This window comes from Gavialis gangeticus, unplaced genomic scaffold (genome assembly GCF_001723915.1).
Source record: "Gavialis gangeticus isolate Ggan-Ray unplaced genomic scaffold, GavGan_comp1, whole genome shotgun sequence".
In the NCBI taxonomy this organism is placed as follows: Eukaryota; Metazoa; Chordata; order Crocodylia; family Gavialidae; genus Gavialis; species Gavialis gangeticus.
The window spans coordinates 16,629,083-16,651,281 of record NW_017729008.1 but is presented as its reverse complement, the minus strand read 5'-3'; the positions used below and the strand labels follow the sequence as shown (position 1 = coordinate 16,651,281).

At 43.3% G+C, this 22,199-nt stretch overlaps 1 protein-coding gene across 3 annotated transcripts in view; it reads left to right on the top strand.

The window, feature by feature from the left end:
• LHFPL3 (lipoma HMGIC fusion partner-like 3) overlaps window positions 1-22,199 on the top strand; it is a 538,481-nt gene that overhangs the window by 13,302 nt on the left and 502,980 nt on the right. The gene's annotated exons all lie outside the window — the stretch shown is intronic.

Below are 22,199 nucleotides of genomic sequence, written 5' to 3'. Positions count from 1 at the left end.
GTGAGGTGGGGGTGGCCTGCCCACTGTGGGATCAGACACCCTGCTGTGCTGCCATCCCCTGGGGCCTCCCTAGCCCAGCAGGTGGGACTCGGCATGGTAGGGCAGAGTGGGGTCTCATGAGGAAGTTCACCGCCACCACTGTGAGCCCCATGCTTCTCTGGCAATGCATCCCCTGCCTGCCCAGCAGCTGCGGGGGTGGTGGTGCGGGATTGTGCCCACACTGCTCCAGGGCTGGCAGGGGGTGTGTTGTGAAGCCAGTGCAGGGCTCTCAGTGGTGGCAATGAGCTTCCTTGTATGGCCACACTCTGCTCTGCTCTGCCCTGCTGTGCCAGGTCCTGCCTGCTGGGGTGCAGAGGCCCTGGGGTAGGGCAGCAGGGCGGGGAGCCTGAGTCTGCAGCAAGCAGCCTGCACTTGCCCTTGGCTCACATGTAGCTCTGGGGGCATGGGTCCCTCCTACCTTGCAGGAGTGCATGCAGTGTCAGGGAGCACCCCCCCTCTCCCACCTTGCTCTCACTCCCCACAGGCTCCACTTTGGCCATACTTCCCATGGGGAGGGGAGCCAGGCTTCCTGCTTGGGCTGCAGCAGCTGCTTCCTTCTGCAGGTGACAGCCGGGGCTAGGGCACTGCTACAGGGGGCAGGGGGCTGTGAACCCAAGTCCCTGGTTCCATAGCCCTGGCAGCTGGGGGCACCCTCCAGGGGGGCTGGTGGGGGACAGGGAGCTGGGGGGCTGTGGGGGGTAGTGCAAGTTACCAGCAGGGCTGGGGGAATGTTGGTGGGGAGTGAGGGGCAGCAGCAGAGCCAGGGGGCCAGAGGACCTGCATCCTGGCTGAGGATGAGATTTTTATCCATGATAAAAAGCCCAAAATCAAATACCAAAATTCACAGGTACTTGGAATTTATTTTTCTGTAGTGACTAAGGCACTGGTAGGCTTCCAGGTTGCTTTAAAATTGTAAATATATCAATAAAACATTGTGTTCAGTTGATACCTCTATATATGGCAACATTTCATTTTAATTGCAGATCTTGGGGGGATTTAAACAGAGAATTTGCAATTTTTTATTGGAGAATTTGCAATTTTTTAAATCAGGGAAAACCAGGATCCCTGGTGACCACCTCCCATTCCCTTGTGCCATTCCTACCCTTGATGCTTATCATCCCTGTGATTTTCTTCCATTTGTCTCCCCCATTTTTTTATTCTTATGTGTTTCTCTCCTAATTTCTTTCAGTTGTGGGCCAGTATTAAATCTAATTCTCCCTGTGTCCCTACTGTCTTCATGCAGCCAGGAAAAGGGACCACTGATGGCTTGACTACAGCTGCAGGAGCAAAACGCCTGAGTTCCCTTCTTCACCAGGCAGACTTCTGCTCTTGGCTTGTGCTACACTGTCTAATAAACAGTTCAGTAGTGAGGGTTTACCAGCCTCAGTGGAAATGCCTTCAAAGGATGACTCTGGTTTGGAGTATCCTTAGGCTCTTCAGGCTCCTCTGTCACTACCCTGAAGCTGTTCCTTCTCCACATACCCTACCTGCGCCTCAGGGGCTGTGCTGCTCTCGCTGCCATCTCTCTCCCCACCCCGCTACCCAACTGTCTGCTGACTGTCGTGGAACCGTCTGGTCCTTCACAACTGGCTCTTGGGTACAAATCAGGGTCTAGGCACACACAAGCTCTAAACTTTTTAACCTGCCTACCAAGTAGAAGCATGCAAATCCACAGTGGAACAGAGCTCTAGTACCACAGCACATGATCAAAAACACATATAGACCAATTGATATAGATATTTATATATATAATTAGAGGTGCATAGATACAGTGGTCCATACCGTATCAGCATCAATAAAAGGAAAATTAACATTATCAGCAATTAACTTGGTTTTGCCGATATGGCTGATAATGTCGCTAATAAATGCTGCGTGCATGCACACAGCCACAGCATGCATGTGTCCAGGAGTGTAGCCCGGCAACTTGGAGAGCAGCGTCTGGCTGGTAAGTCTGTTTGAGGGGATGAATATTGGCCAATATGGCTGGTCAATAATCAGCCATCGATGTTGGCCCCCAAAATCTTTATTAGTGCACCCCTATATATAATATATAAATATAATATATAATATATATGTGTATTTACATACATATATCTATATCTATCTATATCTATGTCTAGCGATAGATAGATAAATCTAGATTTATCTATCTATCTGTATGCATGTCTGTCTGTATGTTAGAAACAGAAACAAATCCTGTGCTCTGTTTAGGACAAGGTGTTTCGGGCTCTGTCTTCTCTGGGGAATTAATTTACCTCAACCTAACTACTACATTTTTCAGTATTAATGTCCCTGAACACTACACAATGGACCTTTGCTAGGAAGGCTTATAGTGTAACTTTCCAAAGAGTGAATTCCAGCTTTTTAAATTAATTACCTGAGACAGAGATTATGGTCCAGATCTTTCAGGAAAACAAGAATTCATCATTCTTACTGCTTTATTTTTCCTCTAAAGAAAATTAATTATTACTTGGCTGCTGGTTCTTAATATTTCTCCTTTAGATTACTAGGTAAAAATATATTGCAAAGTTAGTCAAAAAATGGCATTCACTGGTAAGTATGAATATAACACCACAATAATATGATTTCTCAAATTTGGTTGCTAAAAGTCCACCCCCACAGGCCTTTCTTTCTCTGTATGGAGGTGGAGGGGGGCTCTAGTTTTGAACTGGAAGAGAGTTCTAAGCAAGTCTTTTTCACTAAGAGAAATCTGTTGTTTAGTGCTGGATGGACTTACTTGGCAAGACTTTGCTGGGAGAATAAACCCTGGCTAGTGTCCCCAACTTTTCACCTATGTTACACAAGATCTGGATGATGGTCTTCTTGAGGAAGACCAGATTTCCTACCTGATAACATCTTTGCCAAGCCCTCTTTTTCAAAGCCACCTTTTATTGCTTGTTCTAGAAACGGTAGCTACCTGCAGAGCAATGTTACAGTAGGGAGTCTCCTTCCCAGAAGGCAAGATTTTTTTACAAAGTTTACACTCCCTTTTAGATGTCTGAATGTGAGCTGACTTCATGGAAGTTTGGTCATTAGTGACTATTTGACTTCCAAATGCCATGTCCTGCCTTCTCAAATTCCTCTTAACAGCAGTCCAAACTGCTACTGGCTTGCCAATCATGAGTGTTTGAATTTAAAATGCGAGAGATTTGTATTAAAACCAGATTCTTAAGGAAGGGCAAGGTCAATTGCTAGATCACCAGAATTCTTTTCAAGCTAATGTCCAGAAGCTGGAACATCACCAGTTGTCAGGCAGATGTCCTTGTAGTCTCATCAGCTTTCAGAACCAATTTATGAGGAACAGCAAGACTAGATGACTGCTCGTCTTTATTCTATTTCAGTCCACCCTGTTTCTTTTATCGTGCTCATTTTACTCTACTTTGAGTGCATTCTAAAGTTAAAAATAAAGAAAGTGACCAACATCTGTCAGTCTGTCAAGTGGAGCTCCTTATTTTTCCTCCTACTCTTCCTCTCCATTCCCGCCTTGCCTTCTGACAGAAAAAAAGCAATTATGTTGCTTCATTCCCTGGAAAACAGTATAATGGTGTCATAGGTGACAACTGCTGCATTAAGATGCATTATAGCTGCTTTTCTCACCTGCAGTTCCCATCTAAACTGTGATGTTTCATTCTCTTCAAAATTAATCTTTATTGAAGATAAAAATACTGTTGATTGTATAAGAGTAAAAGGAGATAGAAAAAGAATCTTTAAACTCTGGTTTGAAAAATAAAGCTTCAGAATTTGTAAGCAAATCCTACAAAAAACCTTTGGCATGATATTGCTATGCATGTTTCCTTAGGAAGGTGGCCCTTGTCATCTTTGAGTTAGCATCCATAGCAGCCTGACATCACAAAATAATTATGTTATCTTACTAAATAGCAGAACTGAGAGGTAGCTAATCCTTTCAACTTGCTGACATTCAGTCTTACCATTGGCCCTGATTTCGTGTGAATAGGTTTGTATTGCACATATTGTACAATGCAGAAGGCACAGGTGCTAGGGCTGTGTGAAACAGCACCATTTTGTTTCAACTTCTGTTTCGAAGGGACAGTGTTTCGTTTCGTTCCATTGTTTTGTTTTGTTTCGAAGCTGTTTCGCTGTTTCAGCGTATTTTGACATTTTGCCCATTGGCTATAATAGGGAATCATGAAAATGCCTACAATTTTGTCATTTCCTGCCTGATTTGGATGAAAATTGCAGGGATGGTAGCCAAGTCTCAAGGAAATAGGTGCCAAGGTTACTGGAAAACCATACCTTAAACAGTTGAAAGGAAAACTCGTCACTTGCCAGCAGCGGTAGTCTCCTGTCATCCTGCATGCAGATCTGGGGCTTGCACCCCTGGGAGGGCTGAGGGGCTGTGGTGGACTCTTCCCGGGGGTTCAGGCCCCTGGATCTGTGAGTGGGATGACAGGCGGCTGCTGCTGCTGCCTGGGGCCAGCAGCAGCGGCAGTCTTCCTGGTGATGGGTGTGGTCCCAGGTGGCAGTGGCAGCCTCTTGTCATCCCGCACATAGATCTTGGGGCCCAAACCCCCTGGAGGGCTGTGGGGCTGTGCTGGACTCCTCCCAGGGGGTGCGGACCCCCAGATCTGTGTGCGGGATGAGAGCAGGCTGCCGCTGCCGGCTGGGACCGGTGCTGAAGCCAGGCAAGCCCAGCTTCGAAACTAGAAACATTTTGAAAGTGTCGAAACATTTTGAGTACGCTTGTTTTGTTTTGAAGCTGTTTTGAAGCCTTTTGTTTCATTTCAGTTTCGTGGTTTGAAGCTCAAAATGTGTCAAAACAGCTTCAAAATGAAACACCCAGCAAAATTTTGCATGGCCCTAACAGGTACCTGACCCTGCCATCCTTACTCAGGCAAAATTTAAGTTTACCTGAATAAGGACTGCAGCACTAAGTTTCAGGTAGGTGGGTTTTTTATTATAAAGTTTTATTTATTATTATTCTGTGGGGTGTTTGAGAGATAATGGAACTCTTTTACAAGGGTAGAAAGGTAGTTAATGGATCAAACAACTTGAGAGCAAAAAGAAGGCACATACTGAATCAGAAATTAAATGGACTCCAAATTTCTATATCTTTAAAATTTCAAATACACAATGTACAGCCATGAAGCTAGGGTGCCAAATATGTATAAGCACTAGAGAGAATTTTCTCATGTTTTATATGTCCAATGTGAGATCCTAGTGCTATTGAAATTGGTGGAAAAAGTCTCATTAACTTACATGGGGCTACAATATCCTCCTGGTATTTAAAATAGGTGAATTCCAACAACACTGACCCCAGTACTCTTTCCTCCCATGGCAGGGGGTCGGACTAGATGATCTACTCAGGTCCCTTCTGACCCTAGAAACTATGAAACATTGACTGATTCTTAAATTTGTGGGAACTTTAAAGAGTTGCAATAGGGTGGAGGTAAATTTGGTTGGTTTAGGTGTATGTTTCCAAACCTTAATGCACTGCCTTTCTGTTGAGTTTAATCTTACCTCTGTATTGGGTTTATAATGCTTAGTTTGGGAATAATCGTGATCTTCCTGTATTGTACTTTATCCTAAATTACTGATGTGCACCATCAGTCTTAGCTCCATCTTAACATATTTTTGTCTGGGATTAAAATAAAGCCAGAACCTTCAAGCCATGAATCTATGGAGTTTGTAAAGAAATTTGAATTGGCTGATGCTTCATGGAGATTACTGGGTATTTGTATGAAGAATTGCTAACAGAAGCTGTCACAATTTATTGTTTCCAATTATCATAGTTGTAACAAGTCAAGTACTAACTGGTAAAATAAACATCTCAATTGTCTACTGTGTTTCAGTGATATTTCTTGGACAAGAACAGATGTGGAAAGTAATTCATGCAGAACATCACAATTTTCTTGAAATTTTTAATATTTTATGTGAAATTTATGTACATTTTATTGATGTTCCTTAGTGCCTTGTTGTTTAATTCTGTGTGTTTGGGAGAAATTCTGGTAAATTGTTCATTTATTTATGAACATAGGACTTTATAGAGTGGGAACAGATATTATAAGCAAGTGAATTTAGATTGTGGTCCGTCAGTTCTTTACAGAGTATGTTTAGTGCTGGAAATGCCTGATCTCCAGAGCATGCTGGAGTCAATGTAAAGATGCTCATTTTATTTCAGTAGTCTTTGGATGAAACTCCAATTCTGTTCAGCAGTTTGCCTAAAAAAAGTCCACTGAAGTCCAACTTAAGCTTAAGTGCTTGCTGAATAGGGGCTCAGGAAGGTGTCGTCTCAAATTTCAGAAGGATGCAAATAATCTGGTTTATCTTTGCTCACCAGTAGCTTTTTCACCATTTCAGCAAATAACAAGTATGGGGGTAGCAGATCTGTGCCAGCCAACAATTGAAAAAGAAGGTTCATTTCTTAGGGTCCCCGTTCAGGAATACTCAGTAACTCTGCTCATGTAAGTACTCCCATTGGTATCCATACCATACAATATTATAGTAGCTATTAATTCCCATATTGTATGACATTTTATCGAAATCTCACTACGTGGCTGTAATGCACTACATCCTGCTGTATCACCAAATGAAATACAGCATGACTCCACAGTTAATACAATACAATAGGAGAAAATTCATCTTTATGATGTAAATGTAAAGCCATCATTGCACAATCAATTTTACATGCTTTAACAGACTGCACTGCATAGAAGTTCATTTGGTATGTAACTCGTTGCTAGTGTGCAGCCAAATTAGGATATAATGACATACAATATGGTGGGAGTTAATAGATCCTATAGTACTATGGGTTACAATAAAAGTGTAGCATTAGTAAAATGATTTGATTAGTCTGTAGCCAATACACCAGATCCTTACATGCAGTAAAATGCACAGACAGGTATTATGTAACAAGGTATGTTGTAGGAACTGCACTCTGCAGCAAATTACAGAGGGAGACCACAGTGTAAAACTGAGTACAGTATCACTCTTTAGAGAGTACAATGACATGCAAGTCTGAAAGCAAAGTAGTACCAGGTATGTCACTAGACTAAGGTATAGTAAAAGATAATTGCCACCTACCCTGCTTGGTTAGAAAGGAAAGCATGCAAATTAACATCTATCCAATGCCTATTTAAAAACTGACCCATGATTAATGACAAAGCAAGTGGCTTGTTACTGATTTACTAATTTCTCTTATACACTTCACCTCATTTAGAAACAAAACAAAGCAAACAAACAACTCTCCCCAGCTATAGCCTCCTAGCTTTGCAAGTCCCTAAAATTACAAGAAAACATATTTCTATCACTGTTCCCCTTCTCTTTTGTCTTTCCCTCCCCTTCCATTGCATTTTGTGTTTTCTACTGTGTAGAGTGCCTATATGAATGGTAAACTCTGTGGGACAGAAGTTATATTTTATTTTATGTTTCAATAAAACTGAGAACAACTGAGCCCTGATTCTAAGGCTAAGTACAGACAGTCAGAAAACACGAGGCTGAATCGATTCAATCTTCGCAGGTTAGTTTAAGCTACACAGATTGAACCAATAAGTAAACGAACAGACATTCATTTTTTGTTCCAGAAATACAGCCACATGCCTGCAATGGCTCAGGCCAGAACCGGGGTGTGCTAGAGCTGGAGCAGACAGCTGGGCCAGGGCAAGCCCACCCATTCTGTGAGGGGGGCTTGCAGGAGAGGTGCAAAGCATCCTGGGATGTTGGGTGACTGTGAGTTAACTTGAATCTGGACAGGATCTGGGACAGAAGTTCAATACACTGATTTAACTTCAGTCAGTTAAGTCTGATACCACATCCATCCAGGTTTATCTTAAACCAGTTTCAGGCATTTTGAAAGTGGTTTATGGGCACTGAACTGTTGTGTTGCAGAGTTGAACTGGTTTCTGATCACTTATACTGGTTTATGTGTAATTTTTGTCCCTAGCCTGTCTGTGGCCCCTAGCCTCTACTGCAGTGCACATTATGGTAATAATATTTAATGATCAAGAATTATATTTTACTGGTGCCTAAATGGCCGTTTTCATGAAGTTACCCTGTTGTGCATATGAATGTAGGCCTGCCATCTGAGGTGGGAGAAGTAATCTTGCCTCTCTGCCACAGTATCCCTGTATGCAACTTGAGAATAATGATACATCCTTTCAAAAGTACTACATAGGTGTTAGTATTAAAAGAATATAAAGGTTTTGCAGGCAAATTACTGGCCATGTTTAAGAAGATACATTCCAGACACTTATACAAATTTTGAACCTCTTAGCATTTGAAAAAATAACACATGACTTTAGAACAGTAAATGCATGAGGACTCTCTGTGGTTAAACGTTGATTTTTTTACAGTGGTCACCACGGGGTGTTAAGCAAGGAGGCACTGGATGTCTACCAGAATCCAGCCAAAGGATCATTTCATAAGAAGTTAAGTTGATTGCTAAATAGCACAAGGGAGATCTATTGATTTAATATACCATATTTTCTTTCATGCAGCATGCCTCCAAATACGATACGTACCTTGTTTCTAAAAAGCAGAATGAAGAAAAGAAAAGATGTTTCCTTGAAAATACTGCTAAGTATTAATAACTGATTAACAGCTTCTGCACTAGGAGCCTCTGTAGGGGAAAAGAGAAAGTGTCCACAGCTAGCAGCTAGGGAACCTCTTTACTTTGTTCCCCCCACACCGCCCCCAGCACAGGCAGAAACTGCTATTACCATATTTCCTTATTTATAATACACACCCAAATTCCAGCAGCTAAATTTTGAAAAAAGGTTTGTACTGTATGCAAGAAAATGTGGTATTTTAGTTGCATCTTAAAGTCTCCCAATTAAGTTTGTTATATAATAAGATCCACTAAGGTGAAGAGAAAAGTAGAGGAACTAGCCCAGTCTGAATAAGACTGATCCTGTTGTTCTCGCCACAGCAATCAGTGTAACCAGTGAGAAACTATAATCATCTTGAATGGGAGAAAACTCAAACATATTTATGACTGTACATCATAATGGGCACCATCTGTAGTACAATAAATAATGGCACACATATATAAACATACTGGGTTCTTAGTTAAGACAACATATTCAATATGTTTATTTCTGCATTAATGAGGGTCTTGATTCTGTTGTGACATCTGTCACAGTGCAGACATGGCATTTCAATATCAAATTTTGAGAGCAAAATTCGTGGACATTATTTAAGGCTTTCACTCTGTACGTAAAGTATGTTTCTGATGTCACAAACTTGGTCTCGGTAGGCTTTTATTCCATTGATAATAGGACTTGAATGACCTGATGACGCTCCAAGGTTCAGTGTTCATCAAGATTACATAGCTGGAAACATCAGCTTAGCAACTCAAGTAATGTGTCCATGATCCTCAGTGGGACAGGCTCAAGGAGGAGTGCCATGAAATGTTGAAAAGTGATTGATGGCTCCAAGAAGTTTAGACTAGCAGTTGGCAACCTGGACCTGAGTGACCCAGCTTGGGTGGGCACTAGGACCCATCTGCCACTGCTTGTCCCTGCTGCAGGATGGAGAAAGTTCCTGCTGTTGCTGCTTTTCCCTGCCATGGATGGGAGAAGCCCCCACTGATAAACATTGCCAAAGCCCACATCTGTGAGCCAAATTCAATGGCTCCACAAGCCAGATCTAGCCCAAAAGCCATAACTTGCCAACCTCTGCTTTAGACCATTTACTTTGTCACGAGGGTGCTCTGCAGAGAGTTGTACCTTTTTTTTGGTTTTGTTTATTTTCTTACAAAAATTGTCATACCTGCAGCATATCCAGATATATAGCACATGGCTCACTTACTCTTCATACCAGTGAGAGGCAGGACAGTAATCCTCTAAGCCTAAACAAGTAACTGATTCTTGAAAACTTTTTTTTCCAGCATTGCCTTTGAATTGTGGTATGGTTGGTTTTCTATTGCTGAGAACTGCTGTAGGGAACAGAGGTGCTATTGTCACCTGGGCAGTAACCAAAGGTATTCAAGCACATGTTGAGACCATCCAGCTGCGGACACCAGCTCTAGGTGGCTCAGCATGTGAGAAACTTTCACCTTCCCTCACTTGTCTAAATGTCTCTAATCTGCCGCCTGAGCAGACAGAGGGTAGCAGAAGGGAAAGCATTCGTCTTACATGGAAAGTGATATGTGGCCTAATTGGGATCAGAGGTGTAGCAGTAGAAATTGACAGCAGGTTTCCTATCTTCACCTTTTTGGGCAATGGCCTTTATGATCAATTTTGGATGTTTTCTAGTCTGGTAAGACTCTGAGACTTTCCACTTCCTGCATGGCCTGGGTATTATAAATTATATTGTTGTCCAGAGTGGACAGACTCACCTGGGGCAGCTGCCTTAGAAGTGAAGACTGAGGGGGAATTTGATAGCAGCCTTAAACTACTTGAAGGGTGGTTCCAAAGAGGATGGAGCTAGACTGTTGTCAGGGTGGCAGATGACAGAATAAGGAACAATCGTCTCAAGTTGCAGCAAGGGAAGTTTAGGTTGGATATTAGGAAATGCTTTCTCACTAGGAGGGTGGTGAAGCACTGGAATGGGTTACATAGAGAGGTAGTGGCATCTCCATCCTTGGAGGTTTTTAAGGCCTGGCTCGAGAGGGCCCTGGCTGGAATGAGGTAGTTGGGGATGGTCCTGCTTTGAGCAGGGGGCTGGACTACATGACTTCCTGTGGTCCCTTCCAATCCTCATTTTTTGTGATTTTGTGATTCTAGGTGTGATTACAATGCTTTGCCACTAGATGGTGGGGGAGCTGGTAATAGCTGTTTATACTGAGTGAACGGTTATTCCTGAATGGCTGTCTCCTCTCTCTCATGTGCTTGCATTTGCATGCACGTGCATGTACGTGCATGCATACAGACACATGTGTAAATTATACTGGTATAGTTTTACTTCTAAGTCTGCTCCCCCCACCCCCTGATAGCTCTACACTAGATTCTATTAAGGTACCCCCAATCTAGGGTTACACAGCATGTCTGCTTCTTGTTTATGATAGTGTACACCACTGTAAGTGTGCTGTGTACCCAGGCCCTCAGATATGCTGGAAAATAAATCAGGCTACAGAGAGAGCTCCCTTCGCTTTACATCTTGTTTACTGTTGGTCCTATTTGATGAAACATCTTCTTTGCTCTTGGAAGCATATTTGACCTTTCTAAGAACAACCTGGTCCAGGGACAGGGTAGTGCAGCTGTCCAGCAGGAAGCAGTGCTATAGAAATGTATAAGCAAGCACCTTTGTGCCATTTGGTTGACAATCTCAAGTGTTTCACCTTAATCTTTTGATAGCTCATTCATAGATTCATATTCATAGATTCATAGATTAAGGGTCGGAAGGGACCTAGTAGATCTTCTAGCCCGACCCCCCGCCAGGGCGGGAGAACAACAAAAACCCCAAAAAGAGAAATGGGACTCAAACGAGTCCAGCTAGGTGGGCATCCAGCCTCTTCTTAAAGACTCCATGCTGTCTATCCAATCCTAGATATTTTGGGGTTAGGAAGGAACCCAGAATTGCCTGTAGGAATTTGCAGATGCTCCTCCTGATTGGTGCTAAACTTAGATTTTCATTTTGTTGTATTTTTGCCTGGAAAGGCTGATAAGAGATTGAGAATAAACAGGTGAAAGAGGAATTTTGCTTCTGTTCACATCAAAAGGCTCCTGGGTGTCTTGTCTGATAGTAGCACATGCTTGATGGTAATCTGTCTTTTTTTCCAAAACTCATGAAAGCAGAGGGCAGTAACAATGAACTGGAAAGTTTCTATCCTTACTAGACTGGTTGGAATCATGACCTAAAGATGGTAATCCAGGAAAGGACAGATCCTGCTCTTGAGCTATAATTGCTAAGGCTTTATAGGGGGATTGTGGGGAGAGAATTTCAATGGCAAGTACTTAAGGCAATTCACTCTAAGGTACGCTTTCAAGCAGGCTGATCCAGGGAGGACAGTTTTACACTCTGACTCTGAGAGGCATCACTCAACCTACTCTTTATGGCTAGGGACAGAAGTTACACATAAACCAGTTTAAACTGTAACAGAATGTAAACTCAGTGCACATAAATTGGTTTCAAAATGGCTGAAACTGGTTTAAGATAAACCTGGTTGAATGTAGTATCAGACTTAACTGATTTGTGTCAAACTGGTTTACAGAACTTTTGTCCCAGACCCCTTCCTGGTTTAAGTTAAATCAGAGATCCCCAACATCCCAGCATGCTTTGCAGCCCTGGGCTGGGCTGTGCTGTCTGCTCCAGAGAGCAGGGTTGGCCCTGCCCCTTTGCTCTGTAGCTGAAGTGGGGCAGGGGTGTGGCCAGATGCTGGCTTGGCATGGCCCTCTGAAGCAAAGGGAGCAGGGAAGGGGCTTATTCCCCCTCTCTCCCCTCTCTTGAGATGCCAGCTGGCATGGCGAAGGGGGCAGGGAGGGGGTTTAGTTTCCCCCTGCAAGCCCCTGCTAGTTCTTTAATAACTGCATGTCAAGCCACTGCCTGCACAGCAAAGGTGACCAACACCTTGTTAAAACATTAATTCAAAAGCCATCAAGACTGCAGTATGGGGCTAACAGTTTTGATTGTTTCTCAATTATTGACCCACCTACATAGCAAAATGTGTTTTCCTATCCAGAGACTTATTGGAAGAAGGGACAAGATAGGCCCTTTCTTAAAGAGAAGACTCCACCCCCTCCCACCTCTGGCAGAGGCTAAAGTAAGCAGTTGATAAAGAAAGGGGGATGGGGACGGAGGGGGGCATGATTCCCCTCAGCACCCCCAGGCCATGGGGAAGGGGGAAGAGGCTGAGGAACCCGGCTGGTCCCCTGCCGCCTGTGAGCACAGTCAAGCCCTGCGGGACCAGACTGAGAAGTGGGAGGTGTTGGCAAAGACCTGGCTCTTCACATGTATGTGCTGGAGACGGAGCTAAGGGAACCGGAGAGGGTCTCAAGACAGCTTAAGCTAGCGTGGCAGAACGAAGGAGAGAAGTACATTTACATTATAAAGCAGAAGTTGTAAAAGGTGGCAGACTGGAATACCTAAGCGAAGGCTTGTCTCTTTGGTTTATTACATTCCATTTAAGTCAGACTGAGCTGTGTGTGCTCTCACTGTGTTTGACTGCGCTGTATGTTAGCTTAGGCAAAGGTTTTTGGTTGCTCTGTCACGTGCTTGAGGTTGCAAAGTTTTGTGTTCAATACATGCTCGCTTCAGAGAAGGGACTGTTCTTATTCAAGATTATTTGAATTCAATGCCACTACCTTCCCCTCCCCCCCTCAGTTTGGCTCCCTTGAGCGGGGGCAGGGGTGGGGTGGGCAGAAGCCTGGCAGGCACTGCCCTCCCCCCGCAGACCTGGGCCCCAGGTCCAGCGTGCTAGCCCTGGATTTGTGCCTCGCCACACCCCCTCCGTGTCAGCAGGCAGTGGGGGAAGTCTCTCTTCTCTCCCCTTGGGCAGTGGCTGGCATGCTCTAGTGCCTCCCGGCTTCTGGCTTGAGCCACTGCAGGCATGTGTCTGCATTTTGTGCATCAAAAGTAATGTCTGTCCATTTGTTAATCAGTTCAAGCTGTGCAGCTTAGACTCACCTACAAAGACTGAATTGATTCAGCCTCAGGGTTTTTGACTGTCTGTACCTATCCCATAAGCTGAAAGCTTTAAAAAGGGTGCTTCAGTTTGTCAATGAAGCTCTGCTCTGCTTTGTGGCCAGAGAAATCTTCTGGCAAGAAAAATGGTATCCAGTGTGTTGGCAGCAAATTATATGGCATATTGGGTGATGTCATTAAGGGAACTGTTAGCAATCTGTCATTTAAAGAATAGCTTTTGCTGTTCCAGCATAAGGAAAGTGATTAATCCCATGTCTGCGTGGATTTCTGCTATATATTCAGTGCCGGTCCAAGAGAGTTAGGAGGTACAGTGTGATCCCTCTTGATTACGTTGCTGCCAGCTTAATTTTCCTCCAGAGAGCCTGTCTTCAATTTATGGCCAAGATGTCTTTGAGTGAAATACTCCTATACAGAGGAGTGAAGAAGAGCTTGCTGCAGGGTGCCAGTACCATGTTTGATTTCGGCATGAGATCCAAACTTGCTTGCAGGGTGCGCGTCTTTTAACATCAGCCACTGGAACCATTTTGGTATCTGGCATGTGCCAAGCAGCATGTTTTATTTTACTGACAAATGAGGGGAAGGCAGAAAGATCTTTTTCTGGGACTCCCCAAAGAACAGATGTAAAAATAGGGGCTATTCCTGTTGAAACTACTCATGGCAATCTAGCTGAAGCAACACAGAGCCCAGCATGGGCTAATTTACCCAGATTCTCTGTGGGTTTTGTAGCTGTCCTGGCTAGTCTGTTACCACTATTCTAGCTAGTCTGGGTATCTCTTTGTTATACAGCCTTATTCTCAGGCTAGATCTCTAGACTTCTTGCCACGTGTTTAACCAGATTAATTCTTTGTGATATACTTGCCCAGATAACTACTGCAGCCTCATGTTAGCCTTTGTTTCACCTGCTGATAAAAGTATCTTGCATCTTACCATTTTTCTGTGAATGCAGGAGAGAGGACATAATCTGAGTGTTGTTTGACATCTTCATTTATGATTTGGATGATGGGATTGAGTTCATCCTTATCAAATTTGTGGATGACACCAAGTTGGGTGGATTTACAGACAGTCTCAAGAGCAGTGGTAGGATCCAGAATGACCTAAATACTCTGGGAAAAATTGCCTGCCATCACTCAGATAAGATTCAGCAATAACAAATGCAAAGTCCTGCACTAGGTATGGAATAACTACATGCACAGATAGACTGAAGAGTGGTTGGCCAGGCTGCAGCACTGCAGAGAAAGACCTGGAGGTTATACCATAAGCTGAATAGGAGCCATCAGTGTGTTCTTGTTGAAAAAAAGGCCAGCGGGTTGTATTCACAGGAATGTCACTTGAAAATCAAGGGAAGTGATTTTTCTGTTGTTTCCAGGTTTGGGCCCCACACTTCAAGAAGGATGTGGACTGATTGGAAAGAGTTCAGCACAGAGTGACAAAAAATTATTAGAGTCTTGGGAAGCATGATTTATGAGGAAAGGCTGAAAGAACTAGGGTTATTTAGTCTAGAGAAGAGAAAACTGAGGGGAAATGTGATGTCTTCCAATACCTGAAGGGCAACTATAGACAGGATGGAGATGGGCTTTTCTCTGTGGCTGTAGGGGACAGGACTAGGAGTAATGATCTCAACTGAGCGTTTTCTTAGCAGAGGAAATATAGGTTGAAGATTAGGAGGAACTTTCTGAATATGAGGGTGGTCAAGTATTGAAACAGGCTACCTAGAGAAATTGTGAATTCTCCATCCTTTAAAATTTTCAAGAGCAGGTTTGACAGACACTTATCTGGGTTGGTTTAGTTGGGGATGATCCTGCTCTGAGCAAGAAGCTGGACTAGATTACTTGTAAGATCCTTTCCAACCCTGCTTTCCTATTATCTTAAATATTCCAATTCTTATTAATATTATCCAATATTCTTAAATATCCTATCATCCTAAGAGCCTGTTGAAATGCAGCTCAATTCTTCAGTGAGAAAAAAAGTTTGGTTTCTGTTGGCTCTGCATTACAGAAAGGAATTGCTGAGTGAAAATGTCTCTAGATTTGTGCCTGGGATCTGTGGTTTCTGTCTGCAGCACTTCTGTCTTCGGCTTCCCAATTCAGAAATCTGTCTCAAGGGTGGTGCAGGCATCAGGGTGTAGAATAGAGGCCCAGGGCAGGGAGTTAGGTAAGAGCCTTAGCTTTCCTTTCTCTCTGCAGGTGGGAGAGTGGTATGAGGTGGTAGAAGAACAAGGATCCCAGATGATTGGTCCTCATCTGAGATACTAGCAGAGGCTTTTTAACCTTCCTGTGAGACCAGAGCTCTGACCACTGTGATATGTCAGCCAAAGTGTCCCAACCATCTACTCGCCTGCTGGGCTTGGTGTCAGCCCTGACAACTGATGTTCAGAAATATTATCTTCTCTTAAAAGATGTACTCAGATTGCTAGACTTTAAGGCCAAAAGAGACCATTCTTCTGCACCTCTATATAGAACAGACCATAGAATTTCATCAACTTCCTTGTATGCTGAGCCCAAGTACGCTAAAATTTGTTCCATTCTTTGGCTAAATTGTAATAAACAAGCAGCAACTGCACATCTGTCATCATTAAAACCATTCTTTTCTTTCCTTAGGACTAATGCTAAATTTACTTCTTTCTAGGCATCCCTGTGACTTTTGAAACTGTGACTGGTTCAGTAAATTGCTTATACAGAGGCAGAGAAAGGCGTCTTTGTACCTAAGGCAGCCATGGCACGTGGGGCAATGCCAGTTGCTGGGGTGCCAATGACACCAGCTATTTTGGAACCCCTCCACAAAGGTGGCACCTGGGGCTGCTCCTCTGGTCACCCCACTTCAGTTGCACTACTGGGCTTATATGCAATTTCTGTAAGTGAGTGGTGCTCTGAAATGTAAATAGTGTTTTAACAGTTCTTCATATTTATATAATGCTATTGCCCCATCAAATACCTTCTTAAAGAAGGTTAGGGATGGTTTTAATTGAGCTGGTGCTCTTACAGACTTAGTGACTGAGATGTAAAAACCTTTTACTGCCTGTTTTACAATACCGGTTCATAGTAGACTCAGGAACAGAATCCAGGTATCTAGTTCCCACTGTGCCCTCCTCTCTAGAGGATCTAACCAACTTGGTAAAGTCCAGACTCACTCCTGCAAGGTGCTGAGCATCACTGCAAGTTATTGAGCAGTGGGAGCAGAAGATCAGCCCTACAGTTTGTAGTGAGTCATGCTGTGCTATGAACATACTCATTTCTGAAGTAGCACATGAAGGACTCTAGGCTATTGGGAAAACGATCTGGTCTCAGCATAAGGGGCCAGAGGTGGGAGTGGAACATGGTGCATGCAAGGGAACTGAATATATGTTATATAATAGAGGGAGGAACTGGCAGCAGTGAAAAGTAAAATGCAGGCAGGAGTTTGCAAATCTGAATTTTAACATGAGATTGTCAACCAAGCCAGTGCTGATGGTCCCATTCTTGAGTCAGCCCTAGCTCCTCCATAGAACCATAAGAATGGCTTAAAACTATGAGGTTAAAAAATTCCTGAAAAATAATAGATAATTTTTTGAGAAGGTAGGGGTAAGTGGCATAGGGAAATATTTGCCTTTTGGTGTTTAAGATTCTCATTTCATACTTCCTCAACAGCAAGTGCTAGAAACTTCCTCTGTAAACTGACAGCTGAAATTCTTGGTTCCTCACAGAGCATTGGAAGTTAGGACTCTAAGACTGTAAATAGATGTTGCATTTCTCCTTTTGTCTGGGGTTCCTACAGGCATTCACACCTACTCTCCTGCTTCAACTACCTATGAAGTATGATGTATAATATGTGCTAACAGTCTTTTCCAGAACATCCCTGGTTCATTTAACTGAACTGTGGTTCATTCCAGGGACAAGCCTGTCGGGCTGCGTGCTCCTCCAGGCCACCCACCCGCAGAGGAGCCGCAATGCATCTCAGAAGGGCTATGTGAGTATAGGGCTGTGTCGCTCCTATTTTGATTGGAGTCAAAACCCAGAACAATCAGGACTGTCTTAAATGAGACATCTGTTTACAGCCTAAGAAAACCACCAAATATTGTAAGACGCTCGATAACCTGATGAGGGTGCCCAGTTCTGTCGCTGAGCTTATTGTTATTCTTCAGCCCCTAACTCAGAAGCCCCTTTTGCTTGGGGCTGGTAAGCAAAAGGGGCTTCTTAGTTAGGCCCACAAAACTGTTTTTGCTTCCTCAGAAAGAAAGCAGATTTACAGAATGCTCCAGAAACCCCAGGTAAGCAGCTTGATCTCCAATAGTAATCAATTTCCATTGTCTTTTATTTTTTTGTTTAGTGGGAGAAAATTAACTTGATTTAGGAGAAGTATTGGAATCCTAGTGAAAATGGCAGGGATTACCAAGGAAAATAATGATCTTTGTTTTTAAAAAACAAAATAATAATAATTGGTGTTACCCAAAGGACAAGAGGGTGGGAGGAAAGGTAAACATGTCTTAAAAAAATATGTGAAAAAGGAGCATTAGCAAACAGGGAGGTTGTAGCAAATTGGAAAAATATCTGCTTGGAAAGATAAATGGCTATGTAATGGCTGTCTATAATAACAAAGCTTAATAGCTCAAATCAAATCTTCTGTAGTTTTTTTTTTTAAATAAATCATAATTGCATAATTTCTAATAAGCTACAAGGCTTAAACCTTATCATAAATGTCCTCTAAGCTGCAATAAAAAATAGAATGAGATTTTTTGTATCCAAAAATAGCTTGTCAAGAGTGGAGGTTTTTTTTTTCTGATTTCAGGAGTGATCTCTCTGCAGTATTTTACTGATGAACAAGTAGAGTTCTGTAAAAAAAAAAAAATAAAACAATTAAAAAATTGATAAGTGATGCTTTTCCCTTTCTCTGAAGCAAAGTTGGACTTTGTTTTTCTATCTGAATGAAATATTCACCACTGCACTGATCCCTTGCTTCTGCAATTTGTCCGATGTTTGCTTGGAGATGTTTAGAAGTGGTGAAGCAGAAAATCCCTTGCTACAGAAACTGCTGAACTGCCAGCATTTGCTGTAGATTACACTTCGTGCTGGTGTATGTTGCAGGAGATTCACTGGACAAAGTTGTGAAATGGCTATTTGTCTTCAAGACTAGAAATCATTTGTGAGTGTGATGGAACAGAATACCCTGCCACAGGAAGGAAAGCTGCCCGCTATTTATATTTGAGGAGCAGATAACTGGAAGTTAGAAATCACATCTTAGAGTCACATTTTTTGAAGCTCAGAGTTGAGGTGTCAGGCAGGTGAAGGCGCAACTGCTTTTTTGTTTCTTTTCATTTACAAAGACCATAGATTCTGGGGTGGGCAGGAGCACCTGTTTCCGCTTTGCTTTCATGTGGAAGGCTTGTATGCACAGCCTCTGTGAGGAGGAGTTAATTGGAGCAAAACGTATATAAAACTTTACTGAACCATCACAGCAGGAATGTATCTTGCAGAGTGACCACATGAACTAATTGCTGTTCTTTCTTTACCTCTACTTGTGGTCTCTCTTCTGCTTAGTCATGACCTTACAGATTATAGGCTGCTCAGAGCAATGAGTGCCTCTCTCCCAATTTCTGAGAAGCACTTACTTTTGCTTTTAGGTGCTCAAGAGTAATGAGCAATTCTCAGGAAATTCAGCTGAGGGACACTTGGTTCTTCTCCGTGTCACTTACCTGGCTGTAGTTTAGGCCTTAACACTTCATGAACAAAGGCACATGATGCCTAAGAAAGAGTCCTTTTTCTTCTCTGATTCTTGCATGTCATGGCCCAATTGTGATGTCTGTCTGTATTTCCCTCTCCTATGTCTCTCTACATTATGTGCTTTAGGGTCAGGATATACTGTATTAACCAGGCCTGTCACTGCCTAGACCCAACTGTGTCAGACCAACAGACAGTTCAGTCACTGATACTTGGCTTTCTTGCTGGGCTTCTACTTTATTTTTAAAATTTATTTTTCAGTATATTTCTTTCCCAAATTAAAAAAACCTGTTTTCACACTGCCATACCTACTGACTAAAAGCACCGAGGTCAGACATCAGAGGGGCACTGAGTACAGTGGTTTCTTACTCAATTTGGTAGCATTCACAGAAGCTCAGCACGTGTAAAGATGGAACTCCTGTTGGGATGGTTTTGTAGCAGCAGTATAGGACAAAGTCAAAGAATTCAACATATCCTTGGAATCATAGAAAATTATGGTTGGAAGGGACCTCAGGAGGTCATCTAGTCTAACCCCCTGCTCAAGGCAGGCCCATCCGCAACTACATCATTCCAGATGGGGCTTTGTTGAGCCAGGCCTTAAAGATCTCCAAGGATGGAAATTGCACCACCTCTCTGGGTAACCCGTTCCAGCACTTCCCCACCCTCTTAGTAAGAGAGGTTTTCCTAATATCCAACCTAATCCTCCCTTGCTGAAATTTGAGACAATTGTTCCTTATTCTGTTATCTGCCACCACTGAGAAGTCTATCTCCATCCTCTTGAGAACTACCCATCACGTAGTTAAAGGCTGCTATCAATTCTCCCCTCAGTCTTCTCTTCTGCAGACTAAATAAGCTTAGTTCCTTTAGCCTCTCCTCATAAGTCATGTGCCTCAGCCCCCTAACCATTTTCATTGCCCTCCACTGGACTCTCTCCAACTCGTCCACATCCTTTCTATAATGGGGAATCCAAAACTGGACACAGTATTTCAGATGTGGCCTCACCAGTGCACAATAGAGTAGAATAATTACTTCCCTTAATCTGTTGGCAATGCTCCTACTAATGCAGCACACTGCTGACTCATATCCATCTTATTGTCCACTGTAACTCCCAGGTCTTTTTCTGCAGAGTTGCTGCATAGCCAGTTGGTCCCAAGCCTGTAGTGGTGCATGGGATTTTTCTGTCCTAAGTGCAGGACTTTGCACTTGCCCTTCTTGAACCTCATGAAATTTCTTTTGAACCAACCCTCCAATTTGTCTAGGTTACTCTGAATCCTAGCCGTACCCTTCAGCGGATCTACTATACCCCAAGCTTGGTGTCATCCGTGAACTTGCTGAGGGTGCAATCCATCCCATCTTCTAGATCGTTAATGAAAATATTGAACAAAAATAGCCCTAGGACTTACCCCTGGGGCACTCTACTTGATACTGGCTGCCAACTAGACCTTGAGCTATTGATTACTACCCATTGAGCCTGACAATCCAGCCAGCTTTCTATCCACCCTACAGTCTATTCATCCAACTCATACCGCTTCAGCTTGATTGCAAGAATGCTACGGGAGATGGTATCAAAAGCCTTGCTAAAAGCAAGGTATATTATGTCCACTGGTTTCTCCACATTCACAGAGCCAGTTATCTCATCATAAAAGGCAATCAGATTGGTTAGACATGACTTGTCCTTGGTGAATCCATGCTGACTGCTCCTGATCACTTTCTTCTCCTGTAAGTGCTTAGAAATGGATTCTTTGAGGACTTGCTCCATGTGTTTTCTGGGGACTGAGGTGAGGCTGAGTGGTCTGTAGTTCCCTGGATCTTCCTTCTCTCCTTTCCTAAAGATGGGCACTATATTTGCTTTTTTCCAATCATCTAGGACCTCCCCCATTCGCCACAAGATTTCAAAGATAACGGCCAGCAGCTCTGCAGTTATATCAGCCAACTCCCTTAGCACCCTCAGATGCTTACATCCAGCCCCATGGTCTTGTACATATCCAGCTTTCCTAAATAGTCCCTAACCTGTTCTTTCACCATTGGGAGTTTCCACCTTTTCTGCAAACCGTTGTTTGGTGCAGTAGTCTGGGAGCTGACCTTGCCTGGAAAGACCAAGATAAGGAAGGCATTGAGTTCTTCAGCCTTTTCCTCATAATCTGTCACTACTTTGCCTTTCCCATTCAGTAAGGGACCCTCACTTTCCCTGACTTTCCTCTTGTTGCTAACATAATTGTAGAAACCCTTCTTGTTACCCTTCATGACCCTTGCTAGCTGCAGCTCCAGTTGCACTTTGGCCTTCCTGATTTTATCTCTGCATGCCCAAGCCATATTTTTATATGCCTCCCTAGTTGTTTCTCTAAGCTTCCACTTCTTGTGAGCTTCCTTTTTGTGTTTAATCTCACCAAAGAGTTATCTGCTAAGCCAAGCTGGTCACCTGCCATATTTGTTATTCTTTCTGCGCATCAGGATGGTTTATTCCTGTACCCTCAGTAAGGTAGTATGAGGAACAAGCAGGAGGAACTCGCCCTCCTGCTAGCTAGCACTAATCCGGACATAGTGGAGCTCACTGAAACTTGGTGCGATCCAGTGCATGACTGGGCAGTAAACATCAGGGTCTATGGGCTGTACAGGAGGGATAGAACAGGGAGGAAAGGTGGGGGTGTGGCGCTCTACATCAAAGAACAATATACATCCTCAACAAACAGCACTGGGTCAGAGGAAGGGCAGACTGAAGTGCTCTGGGTCTGCATACAAGTGAGTCATGGGGAAAGGGACTTAATGGTAGGGGTTTACTACAGGCCACCCAACCAGGGGGAAGAGCTGAACTGGGAATTCTCAGGTCAGCTTACAGAGGCAGTTAAGTCAAGGGACGTGGTCATCATGGGTGACCTAAACTATCCAGACATCTGCTGGGAAGAGCAGTCAGCCAGCTCTGATCGCTCACAT